We start from the raw sequence: 13,099 nt of genomic DNA, 5'->3' as shown, positions 1-13,099 counted from the left end.
AGGAATCCCAATGATATCATTTCCTTTCAGCCCGGCCTTGCTTCTGCAATTCCGTACGTCCAATTTGATATAGAAATGGCAGGCACTGTAATGATCTGTGTTAATAGCAGTGAACCAAATGTGAAAAATTGGTTTGAATATCACAAGTGTAGTTTTCTGTATCGCGCCATGAAAGAAAAGCTTAAAATAATTTTGTAAATATTTAATATAATATTTTAATATTATTTTTAATATTTTTAATTATACATTTTTATAAATTATTATCATTATATTTATGATGATTAAGGCAAAAATAAAATACACTATTCAAACGTCTATCTATACGATTTTTTTTTATTACATTCTATGCTCACCAAGTATTGATTCGATCAAAAATACAGTAATGTGAATGATCCTGCGATGGATGAATTTTCAGCATCATTACTCCAGTTTTCAGTGTCACGTGATCCTTCAGAAATCATTCTAATATGCTGAATTGGAGCTCAAGAAACATTTCGTATTATTATCAATGTTGGAAACAGTTGTGCTGCTTAGTATTTTTGTGGAAACCATGATACATTCTTTCACGATTTTTTGATGAATAGAACATTTATACTTTACTGTCACTTTTGATCAATTTAATGTGTCCTTGCTGAATAAAAGTATTATTTTCCTACAAAATCTTGAACAGTATTGTACATTATATACATGAATTAAATATACTGAATTCAAGCTGTCAGTGTAAGCTCTTTGTTGTGACTTGTTGGGCAAGTAGGAAACCGGCGTAGACAATTCAAATCAATGAAGGTACTTTTCTTTTAAACCCAAGGCATATGCACAGATAATTTAGTTGCCTGCTGTATTTTTACAGTTTGTTTTAGCGTGCATGATTTTGAATAAGAAGTGACCTTTCAGTCGTGACGATAGCGTAGTTCCTCTGAGCACCAACCACATCCTGCTTTCTGTTCAGTTAGTTTGCTTGAGCAGGTATCTTCTAAGAATGGATAATTCCATTACTCTGCACATTTGAGTAACAGGAACAGAGATATGTAGAGATTATGATGCCTAGTGCAGGAAGAGTGTTGCCCATTTATGGTCCTTTATAAGCAAAAGTGCTGAAAGCAGCAAGTGTTGGATGATTAAATTTGATTTATATGCATAATTTGTTCAAGGTTGGTTACAAAACTGTCAGTCAGTTTCAAGGTAAACAAAAAAGAAAAGTGGATGCTAAAATGCTATTTATTATCAGAATGACTCCCGAGAGAGTGCTTCGATCTGTCACTTCTGTAAAAGATGCTACAATCTCTCCTTTTTAAGCTAAGAGGAGATGACCGTGAGCTTCCTCTGACCTTTGACCAAGGCAGATAGAAAATCAGCCCACATACACTCCCCACGGGTTGAAACCAATCACGTGCACCCCTGTATTCAGAGACTGTCTCCTCTTTGACAGTTTTACTGTCTTTTAATAATTCAATGGGATCTAAATCATGTCTAGGCAAACAGAAAGTGAAATAACTCAGGCCATAATGACGTTTAAGAACATCCCCTTCACTCTGGAAGGATCCCCAGAGCGCCCATCTCTATTTACAAATAATGTAAATTATGTCAGTGTGAATATATTGTGACAGCAGTATCAAGTGAATGTAAATCTAACACCCTTAACACTGTAAAACACACAATCGCAATATCAAACTAACTTTGTTTTCTGTTTCAGTCAAATAAATAAAATGGTTTTCATTGATCTCTTGAGACAACAGGACATAACACATAGCAAGTATTGTATTTTCTCTGAAATATCAACTACTGTGGGTCAATTGAGTTTTTTTAAGGAAGTTTCCTGCAGACACATGTAATAATTCAACATCATCTTCACCAGAGGGGTCCAGTGCTGTGGCAGCATAATTACTGTTCTCAGAGACCCCTCTCTGGGTCGAGTGCGAAACAAACCCAGGGGTGCACAATCAGCCAGAAAACAAAGATTAAATCTGCAGCGCACACACACACTTTGCTCTTTAGGGTATATATCTATAGCAAATCATTGGTTAAAACATTCACTGCTTGTCTGTTCCTCCGAAATCTCGTTCCTTATTCTGAACATCTCAAGGATTCCACAGCTTTATCCCTCTCCATCTTTGAATAACACTGCAGGATTAACCGTGATAAAACTACAAAGAACTTGAAACATTTCTTCCGTTCTTCTTCTTTCAAAAGACTGATGGCTTAATCCACTGAATTGAGCGAGTGAATCCTAAAGATTTTTCTGTCAACATAACACATTTAGCAGAGCCCAAAATAGCCTTGTGTTTTTTAGTGCTTGTGCATTAGAATATTTTCTGGATCTTATTTACCAGACCACTTCATTAAGCCGAGTATACATTACAGAAAATAGATTATGGTTATGGAAAACAGAATGGATTGCCATATGAGCAATAGTTTCCAGATTTCTTTGCAGGCATTTTTTCCCTTGAAAAAAAAAACAAAAACAAAAAAAAACAGTGTTCTAGCAGTCTTTTCAAAATGAGTGTACAAATACAGGACAGCAAAGTTATCTTTCCCTCACCGTTGTGTTTACTCAGCTGTGGTTCCTCCATTAATGTGATGCCATCAATGAGAACAGCAGGACACAGCTGCAAAATTCCAGAGCATTCCATGCCTGCCTTATTTCATCATCGATCATCCTGTTACAACCAAATTGTCTAATTGGCAAACCAATATGTGTATAATATAACAATATAGTACAATGTATGAATAAATGCTTAATTTGCTTGTACACATCATCTGCCTAAAGTATTTACCCATAGCCTATACTCCGTTATTTCATAAGAATATTCACTAATTACATTAATTATATAATTAATAAGATTTTCATCAGTGTTATTTTAGTAATATTTATATAGCCTACTATTATAGTTTGTATTTTGAATTAGCTTTTATTTTGCTATGTGCTTTAGTCGTTTTGTATTTTTAAATGTTGCTATTTTGGGTGATTTTTATTAGTGATTTGTTTTAGTTTTAGTTTATTTCCAGTTGGAAATCTGCTTCAAATTAAGCTTATTTTTAGTGCTGTGAATTGATAAAAAAAAAGATTAATCACACATTTATTTTTAAACAATTACCCAAAAAAATGTTTTACCCAATAATAATTTCACAGTTAATCTCCAAATTTATGTAGAAACAACATAAATACAGTATATTTTAATACTTGTTTAATGGCGTCTTTTTATGAATGAAGGCCAGTGTCACTGATAGCCTACTTGACTAATACAGCTAGGCTACTGATGTATCGATGAAAATGTTTTTTTGATGAAATTATTTTTTTCCCCCAACAAGCGCGTTCTCGTTGTCTTGTCGCGCTTGAATGGTTTAAAACCATTTGCATGAATAAAAGCGTGATCATAATAATGTAATGCTATCCAAAGGATGGCAGAAAATACATATGCTGAGTTACGTTAAATATTTTAACACGTTAAACTGGACAAAAATGAATCGCATGCGTTAACAGCACTATAGGCCTATTTTATAATTGTCAAGATTATCAACATTGATAATTTTCATATAATTTTGTACAAAGTGAATCGTACAAAAACAAACGTTTTGCGTTTCAGAAGGGGTGCTCAGAGAAAGCCTGCGAGTGTTTAGGGTGCCATTTGGGACATGCCCTGAGTCAAAGTCACCATAAAGTCACGCAGAAATGCTTACAGTGATGTCAGGAAATGCTGATTCTTCAAATGTTGCCTCCTCTGAAGCATGCACTACAACACAGGTATGGACAGCTGCATCCACTCTCTGTCTGTAAAACACAAACAATTTTCATACTCAGGCACACAAAAGGTAAAGGAAGCCAGAGATGTTGAAAAAGAAGAAGCAAACCCTTAAGAGAACCCTTTCTCTATCATATTATAGATAACTTTAAACCGTCACAGAAATTAGGTCAACAGAAATATGATGGAGTGGGGCTGCCTTTGATGCTGTCTGTTAACCCATACATTTTGCATTGAGGGTGGGAACAGATACAGCTACTCATGGTGGAGAGGGCCGACTGGAAAGCAAGAGGTAAGGATTGATGGCTTTTCTCTGTACCGTGGCACTTTTATTGTCCAGGGACACCTGATAAGGGTCAGAGGTTCCCCTCATCCCATAATCAAGCTGTACTACAGATACCACTGTCCCATTTGAGCAGGAAGTGAGAATCTGCCATGGTCAAATCTCTGCTTTTACAGGCCTCATCTATTCATCAGAGCTGTCTTCAAATGTCAGCACTGAGGGAAAGTGATGAAGCATCTGTTCAAGATAAGTAACTCACTTAATGCTCATTATGTGCAGATCTGGAGGTAAAAATGAAATATTTTGCTTAAAGGGATAGGTCACCCAAAAATGTCTTAATTTACTCACCCAGAATTTTCATTTTTGGGTGAACTTTCCCTTTAAATATGGCTTTAGTGACATACATCAAATAAACATGGTTAAAAAAAATCTAAAAAACTTATTTTTTCTCATTCGAAATGTAAAAATGGGCTTGACATGTAACAGGGTAGAGTACAGACAAATGCCTGATTAATCTCAGAGCACTGGCAGCCTGGGAAACTAAAAACACTCCGCAAGCCAATTGAAACTGTTAATTAGGTCCTGAGAGAAATCTCCTCCAGTGCAAAATCACAGCACACAATTCATACATTTATCAGTTAATTAACAATACTGGAATATTTTTAAGATCTGTGAAACTTTGCTTCTCCTATATATTTGTAACCCATGGTTTATTTAAATAAAATATCAAATAAAATGTTATTTTTTTAAAAATAGGCCTATTAGGCTATGTAATGCTTGCGGTGGGTTTGGTCTCTTTAGAGAAGGCAACTGCTCCATCTCGCTATGATTGGACATGATTGGTTATGATGGTGGGATTATGATTGGTTCGTGCGATAAGTGCCGCCTCTTATTTTCATGCGTTTTCCGCGTTCGAGAGCAGACCGAAATCCGAATTTGAAGCCCGATTGATTCACAGTGGGGCAACGAAGGCTTTTCCGATTGGAGTCTGAGGTTATCCCCGCGGAATTGGGATACATACTTTTAAGTTGTTGTTACCGCGGATTGATTTCCACCCCCGTAAGTATGATTTCGGCGCCCCAACACTCCCTTAACATTCCTCACTGTGCTAATTTGAGGTAGACCCGTAGACCGCGTCGGCCGCGCACACTTTGAAGGACACACGAGACACACGACCTTCTAAGGATGCAGCCCCTGAATTGGGACACAGCTTTGGTCTGATGGCGTTGATGGGAAGACTAATTAAAAGCTAAGTAAACAACTCAGCCACTTATATCACCGCTTTATTTCACGTCAAAATCAAACTTGAAATGAACTGAAAACATGGTGACTGGGATATTTTTTAGTGAGACACTTTACTAAAATAAAGACACTTGTCTTGTTGTCTGTTTGAGCTTGATGACTTATGAGCTGAAAATAAGTTGACAAGAACAGCTGAACATAATACAAATAAAATATTGTTTAAAAGGATTACAGTAGGCCTATAGGCAACTGCCTTTAGTTATTTTTTTGGAATAGGCTAAGTGTAAAAATGCTTAAAACAATAACTTGATGAGATGTATACTGTTTTAATAAATAGAACATTGATAACATTGGTAATGTAAAAATACAAAATAGAATTGTAATTATTTAATATCTTTTTTTGATATAGCCCATTGTTTAGCCTATTTAACCAGGAAAATGTCATTAGGCTACTGTAATATGATCCTTCAGAAATCATTCTAAAATACTGATTTAGTGCTCAAGAATTTATTTGAAAAATATTTTAATGTAACATTTTAAATGCCTTTTCTGTCACTTTGATCAATTTAATGCATCCTTGCTGAATAGAATTAGGCTATTAATTTCTTGAAGAAAAAAACTTTTTTGAATGGTAGTGTAAATATAGTTAAATAATTAAATATAGCTATATCTATCTATCTATCTATCTATCTATCTATCTATCTATCTATATATATATATCTATATCTACACTGTAAAAAATTCTGCTGTGATTTTACAGTAAATTACTGGCTACTAATTGCATTACTTTCACAGTAATTTACAGTAAGAAAATTTAATGTAAATTACAGCAAAATGACAGTTGTGTACAGTGATTTCACAGTTAATGATATCACATCATTACTGTAATTTCACAGTGCATAACTGTATAAATATAGTTATCAGCTGTAACTTGAACAGTAATTTATTGTGTTTCAGCTGTAAAAGTAATGCAATTAGTAGCCAGTAATTAACTAAACTTACAATTTAATACAGTAATGCAATATGATGACATAAAAGTAGTAAAAAAAAAGATTAAACAATAGTTTCCACAATTGATTTTATTTTCAATAAAATTGTTACAACAATATAACAAACGTTGCAAGAGTCGTTGCATAACAGCGGGCAAGAGTAGGCAACGAGATGGCAGTCCAAAAAACACAGCCAGAGCTAAATAACAAAAAAATAGGTAGAAGTGAAGGTCTTGACCAGAAGGGCAGTCCAACATATTCAGTGGCGATATGGCAAGTAAAAACGGAGAGCCAAACAATGACCGGAGAAAATGAAAAAGTAATACCATCAAAACAAAACAAATAACATAGCAACCCAAGACCCAACAGAACAGAGGCGAACCTAGATGAGGCGAAAATCTGGTCTATGGTATCCAGACTGCCTTTCAGCGTGAATAAAATCCACCCCAACTGCTCGCCAATTTCAGATCCCTCCATTTTCACATCGTTGAAGATTCTCCTCTCACTGAAGACACGTCCAGTCAAGACGTCCCAAAGTCTGCACAGTGGGTTGTGATGTAGCTGGTTCTTCCTGAACAAAATGAAGAATCAGTATTAGAAAAGAGAAGTAAATTGATTCAATTTATACTCCCAATGACAAGCTAAAATCTTACTTAAAGGGATAGTTCACCTAGAACTGAAAATTCTGTCATTTACTCGCCCTCAAGTTGTTCCAAACTGGTTTGAGTTTTTCTTTATTTGAGCAAAAAATATATTTTGAGAATTGAAAATGAAACAGTTGATGGGCCCTATTGACTTCCATAGTAAAAAAAAAAAAAAAATATATATATATATATATATACTATGGAAGTCAATGTGGCCCCATCAGCTGTTTAATTTTTTGGGTGAACTACACATCCTGCAACATCTCGTTTGGCATCCATGTAATGTGCTTCTATAATGTATTTCAGCTTCAACACATTGGACAATTTTGCTTAAAGGGTTAGTTTACACAAAAATTACAATTATTTTGTTAATTACTCACCCTCATGTACATTCACACCTATAAGACCTTTGTTCATCTTCGGAACACAAATGAAGATATTTTTAATGATATTCTGAGAGCTTTCTGACCTTCCATTGGGAGCAATGCAACTAACACATTCAAGGCCCAGAACGATTGGAAAGACATCATTGAAGTAATCCATGTGACTGCAGTGGTTTAACCAATTTTATGAAGCGATGCGGGTGCTTTGTTTTTGCAACAACAAGGAGGAGCACTACGACGCACGCATATTGTGTTGACTCGAGACTGGGTGTTGTTCCGTGAATGTGCTTTAGATAATATAATTTTGTAAACAGAGGTAAATTATGGTTTTAAATTATAAATTGAGGTTAAACTACTGGAGTCACATGGATTACTTTAATGGTGTCGTTACTACCTTTCTGGGGCTTGAATATATTAGTTGTGAAGGCTCCCAATGGAGGAACAGAAAGCTCTTGGAGTTCATTAAAAATATCTTAATTTGTGTCCCGAAGATGAACGCAGTTCTTACAGGTTTGGAACGGCACGAGGGTGCATAATTAAGGACAGCATTTTTTCTTTTTTTGCTGAACTATACCTTTAAGGAATCCTGGAAACACCTTAAATCAGCATGTATTCGCCAATTTTCTGGAAGAACTGAAATGCAGATAAGAAAACTGAAACAGTTTCACAAAAACAAAACAAAAACTTTCTGCATTTTTACATTTTCCATAAAAAGAAAAGAAAAGCAGTTTTGAATTATTCACTTGAAGCTTCATATAAAATACTCAGAAAAGTAAAATGTTAGCTGCAGCCCTATTTTACAGTGCAAAGTATGGTAATAAAAGCATAAAAGCACTTTTATGAAAAAAGCTTGTTCCCACATTTGACAAATTGTGTTTACACAAATATATTGCTTTAACTTTAGCATCATTTAAAGGGTTAGTTCACCCAAAAATTAAAATTCTGTCAGTAATTACTCTCCCTCATGTTGTTCCAACCCCGCAAGACTTTCGTTCATGTACACAAACGAAGATATTTTTGATGAAATCTGAGAGCTGGATCACTCTTCCATAGGCTTCTTAAGGGATTGAAACTTGCCGGCCCAGAAAGTTATTAAAGACATTGTTAAAATAGTCCAAGTGACTACAGTGGCTCAACCATATGATTATCAAGCGACGAGAATACTTTTTGTGCGCAAAAAAATTAACGACATTATTCCACTATTCATTATGTTCTCCGTGGGCCTGAGTGTGTTCACGTAGTGTAACTGCTCAGTGCGTCTGTGTTGCACATCACACGCGTCACACACATGACCAGCGCCGGCCAATATGAGCCTATGTGGTGACGTGCAACACAGACGCGTTACGTGAACCCACTCGAGGCTAGGGCTGGGCGATAAAACGATAACGATAATTATCGCGATATAATTTTTCTCGATAAAACGATATCAGGAGTTCGATAAATGTTCGATAATGTTTTTGCGCCAAAAGCGGAACGAATCTCATTTGAACCGCGCGCCACACGGACCGTTTATCCGCTAGGCTCAAAGTCCAAACGGCAGCGTGAGCGCGAGCTCACTCGAGCAGACGCGTTTACTCTGATCGGCCTCGGTCACTAGATCCAGTGAGAGCGCTTGAATTCAGCGAGGAACACAAATGTCTCAGTGATTTAAACCAGTTTAAAGGCAGATGAGACCGCGCTGAACAACATATTAATGAACATAAATTGTATAAAGTAAATCTGCATCCTAACTCAAGCTAATACTACTGAAATAAAGATATTTATTTTGTTAAGGAAAAATGACAAATGTTTGAATGTTCTACCTCGGATTTGTGAATGTTCACCTGTTTGGCAAGTGTTTGTCATGATATGTTCTGACAAGAGTAGTTTAAAAACACAACGCTCTGGTTTCTACAGCTTTCACTTAGGAGTACAAATCTGTCTTTAAACTTGAAATAAATAAAGATTTGACATTTATCGATAATTATCGATATCGACTGATATAAAAAAAAATATTGTGATATTTTTTTTTGGCCATATCGCCCAGCCCTATAAAGGAGTGTAATTAATGACAGAATTTTAATTTGTGGGTGAACTAACCCTTTAATAGCTTCAATAAACATCTTACTGCAGAACTATATCTAGCTTAACACAGAGACAGTGTTTCGTTAGTCCGCTCTGAAGTTTAGATTGCTTACATTAGATTGACATCCGTTCAAAGTCAAGAGCTCCCTGATCAGTGTGCAGACTTGCTGGTTTATGTGTCCTCTCTGCCTCTGCCATCTCTGGGTTGATGCCCAAGAAGCACCTATAAACAAAAAGACAGAAGAAAGCTGTTAGTTTTATTCAAGTGGGATGAAAAAGGTGTCAGTCCCAGTCACCACCTTTAGTGGGTCACTGGATTTACAGTACAAAGCTAAACTAAAGTTAGCTCAGTTTTAACAAGCTGACATTACTTTGATTTAGTTAAACAGCAAACATTTAAATAACGTTAACAGCAACTGAAAAACATTTTTCCATCACAAACACACAGTCAAAAATAGTCTGGCAACAAAGTAGAGGTGTGTGATTTACCCAGGTCAAGCATTATGCACACAACAACGTGCACGTACTGTTTGCAGAGGATGGAGTAACGTTAAGAGTATGTTGGCCTGTCCATCTCCCTATGTCTGTTTCTGCTTGTAACTGAACGTACTCTTCCTCCTAGAATTAGTTAACGTTATTACCCGTTCAGACAAAATGGCTCCTAATATCTCCAGATGTCGACCTGTTTTTAATGTAGAATAGCACAACTAATCTCCACTAATTCAGTGATAAACATTTAATTTACTATATCTTTTTCACAATAAAAGCATCCAGTTGTTTTGCAACACACTTCATTTTTCTGTTGACGAGACCGACAAATGGCTGCTCCGTTTCACACACAAAGCAGGGGAGAAAATTATGAAGTTCAGCTAACGTTACTAATTTGAGATGAATTTATGAAATTTGAACTGTATTTCAGCATTTATTTGCCCAAATTCACAACACTATAATTGATCTAGTTGATAATAACGTTAACTGTCATACCCACATATAAGGCCACAGCTTACCTTATAACTTTATTTCCCGGTGGTCACCATAGAAAAATGCTGTGGGAAAAGAGAACGCTGTTAGAGAAACTAAGAAAAGCATTAAGCAAAAGTAAAAATTTCGACGATGTAACTTTAGCTAACGTGTCTCACAGTTAACCTTACTAACTTAATACGGTACAATTAACGTTAACACTACAACCAACGTCTGTTCATTCAAATTTGCGCGCTCAAACCTAGACGCGAGTCTGCTTCGGCTAAGTTACAAAAACATGACAACAGCACCTACAACAAACGCTAATTTGGTTCATACTTTTAAATAACATGCACTATCATATAAAAAAACAGCCACCAAAATGACAAAGTTTGATATTTTAAACACTTACCGGCCGCTGAATCCATCGAGTGAGACCACGGAGGAGATGAGAGATGACGCAGTTGCAGCGCGAAAAAGACGGAATTCACAGTAGTTTCTTGTAATAGTCCCGCCTTGTATTATTTTCACAATAAAAGTCTAAATACGGTATTATATTGTGAAATATCACAGTAAAAGCCTGTGAATTGGTAATACTGCAATTTATTGTGAAATATTACAGTTATATGTTGTGAAATCCTGGAAATATTTTACAGTGTATATCTATATATATATATATATATATATATATATATATATATACATACATTCTTTTTTAATACACATTGGGTTATTATTATTAAATACCTGTATACGTATAAATAACAGTTAGATAGCTAGGCTATCATGACGTGCTGTTCACGTCTAAAGGGCGTTGTTAGGGACAAAGCACAGATGGACTGTCGAAAGACAGAGAGGGAGGGACAGGTGCACTCTCTGCAGGAAGTCATGGAGGTCCACAGTATGAGTGTGAAGTCCCACTGCAACAGAATAAACATCACTCTGTAAAGATGAAACTCTCTCAGTCAGTGTCCGCTGTTGAGTAATACCAAACCCACCCTTTCATCCTAGCAGAGGTTATGTTGACACATGGGTCAGAGAACTCCCTCGCTTCATCTCTCTGTCACGGTCTCTTCTCAGTTTCTCTTTAAAAAAAAAAAAAGATGAATTAAACAAGAAAAACAGAAAGGTCAAGATCCTTAAAAATTCTCAGATGCGGAAAGTGAAGCTCTCAGATAAAAATCTAGATATATTTTAATCAAAGATTGTTTGGCTGCAAGGATCAAATATAAAATTTATGAAAATAAACAACACTAGTCATTGCCTAAAAGGAGGTTAATTTCTAGGAATTCAGTCTCGCATGATCCTTCAGAAATAATTCTTATATATATATATAAGATAGATAGGTTCTTATTTCGCAGGACATCTCACTACACTGCAAATGTTTCTTTCAAGTGCACAAAGCTTCTGTAATTTATTATGCACAATATTTCTGTCCTGCAAAGAGACATACTAGCTCACAGCTGTTTAATAGGCCACAAAAAATGAAACCACTTACAGTTTATCTTTATGACACTTAACGCTAATAACCCATTTAAAGGGTTTACAATGCAGAAGCTGCTGTACCTGTAAACTTAAAAGGGAATTGAAAGTGCACTATTTTTCCCAACCCTCAGAAGCCCTCAGAAAAGATTAATCGAGGTCTAAAAATGGCTGCTGTGACCGTGTGGGTGATTGGCTTGGTAAACAAAAGTAGGACAGTTTCATCATTTGGAAAAAAGACAGATTCTATTTAAAACATCTCTCCCAAATTCAGAGGACATAGCTTGAGATAATTTAAACAAATAAGCTTAGCAAAACAAAGTATATTATCAGACAAAACATGTTTCCATAGATCATTGTGTTCCAACTGCATGCATTATGTTACAGCATTTTTACCAAAATGACCTGTTTCCATAAAGATGGATTCAGTGGATACCAGTGGATTCAGGGCTGCTTTCAAGAGTTTTCCGTAAGCCAAACTGAAGATGTCAGGCAACGCACAAAGGCTTGGCTTCCCACACAGTGTGAGGGGAGATTAAATTTTGATTAATTTCTCACAGCTAGAGTTGGCGGCTATGGGCTAGTTTGATGAACGGTGTTGGTGATGCATGGCACAAGGGAGGTCACTAAAGGTTCACTCGACTCTAGTCTGACCTGGGTCAACCCATGATTCTTGCGTTTTATTCAACAGTACCATTAATAACTGACTTTAAAGGGTTAGTTCAACCAAAAATGGAAATTCTGTCATTAATTATGTCCCTCGTAAAGGTAGGAAAAACAAAAGTTAAAGTAATATGACTCCAGTGGTTTAACCTCAATTTTTATGAAGTGACGCGAGTACTTACTTTGTGCAAAGAACAACAACACAATTTACCACTTTATGAAAAAATAATATTATCCAATATCCAAAGCGCATTCACGGCAGGCAACAATGTCAGCTCTTGCGTGAACACAAAATGCACGCGTCGCGTTGCTCTCGTGAACACTTGCGGCGCATGTGCGCTGTGTTGATGCGCGAGTCTGAACACAACACGCATGCGTCATGATTCTCTCACGAATGCGCGTTGCAGATCAATATTTTATTGTAAATAAAGTGGTAAATTGTGTTGTTGTTTTTTGTGCAAACAAAGCACTCACGTCACTTCATAAAATTGAGGTTAAACCACTGGAGTCACATGGATTACTTTAACGATGCCTTTCCTATAGTTTTGGACCTTTGAAGTAGTTGTGTTGGATCTCTATGGAGGGACAGAAACTTCTCGGATTTCATTCAAAAATATCTTCATTTGTGTTTCGAAGATGGACGAAGATC

General features: G+C 36.1%; 1 long non-coding RNA gene across 1 annotated transcript; it reads right to left on the bottom strand.

Annotated features, from left to right (window-relative positions):
• Window positions 1-6,332: 6,332 nt before the first annotated feature.
• On the bottom strand, window positions 6,333-10,815 carry LOC307006501. The gene is made up of 5 exons (XR_013799472.1): window positions 10,718-10,815; window positions 10,353-10,391; window positions 9,459-9,568; window positions 7,856-7,914; window positions 6,333-6,825 (listed from the first exon to the last, which is right to left on the bottom strand). It is a non-coding gene; the product is annotated as an uncharacterized lncRNA (long non-coding RNA).
• Between the last annotated feature and the right edge of the window lie 2,284 nt (window positions 10,816-13,099).

This window comes from Phoxinus phoxinus, assembly GCF_949152265.1.
Source record: "Phoxinus phoxinus genome assembly, chromosome: 11".
Classification (NCBI taxonomy): domain Eukaryota; kingdom Metazoa; phylum Chordata; class Actinopteri; order Cypriniformes; family Leuciscidae; genus Phoxinus; species Phoxinus phoxinus.
The sequence above is the reverse complement of the archived record's forward strand: the minus strand, read 5'-3'. Positions and strand labels throughout refer to the sequence as shown.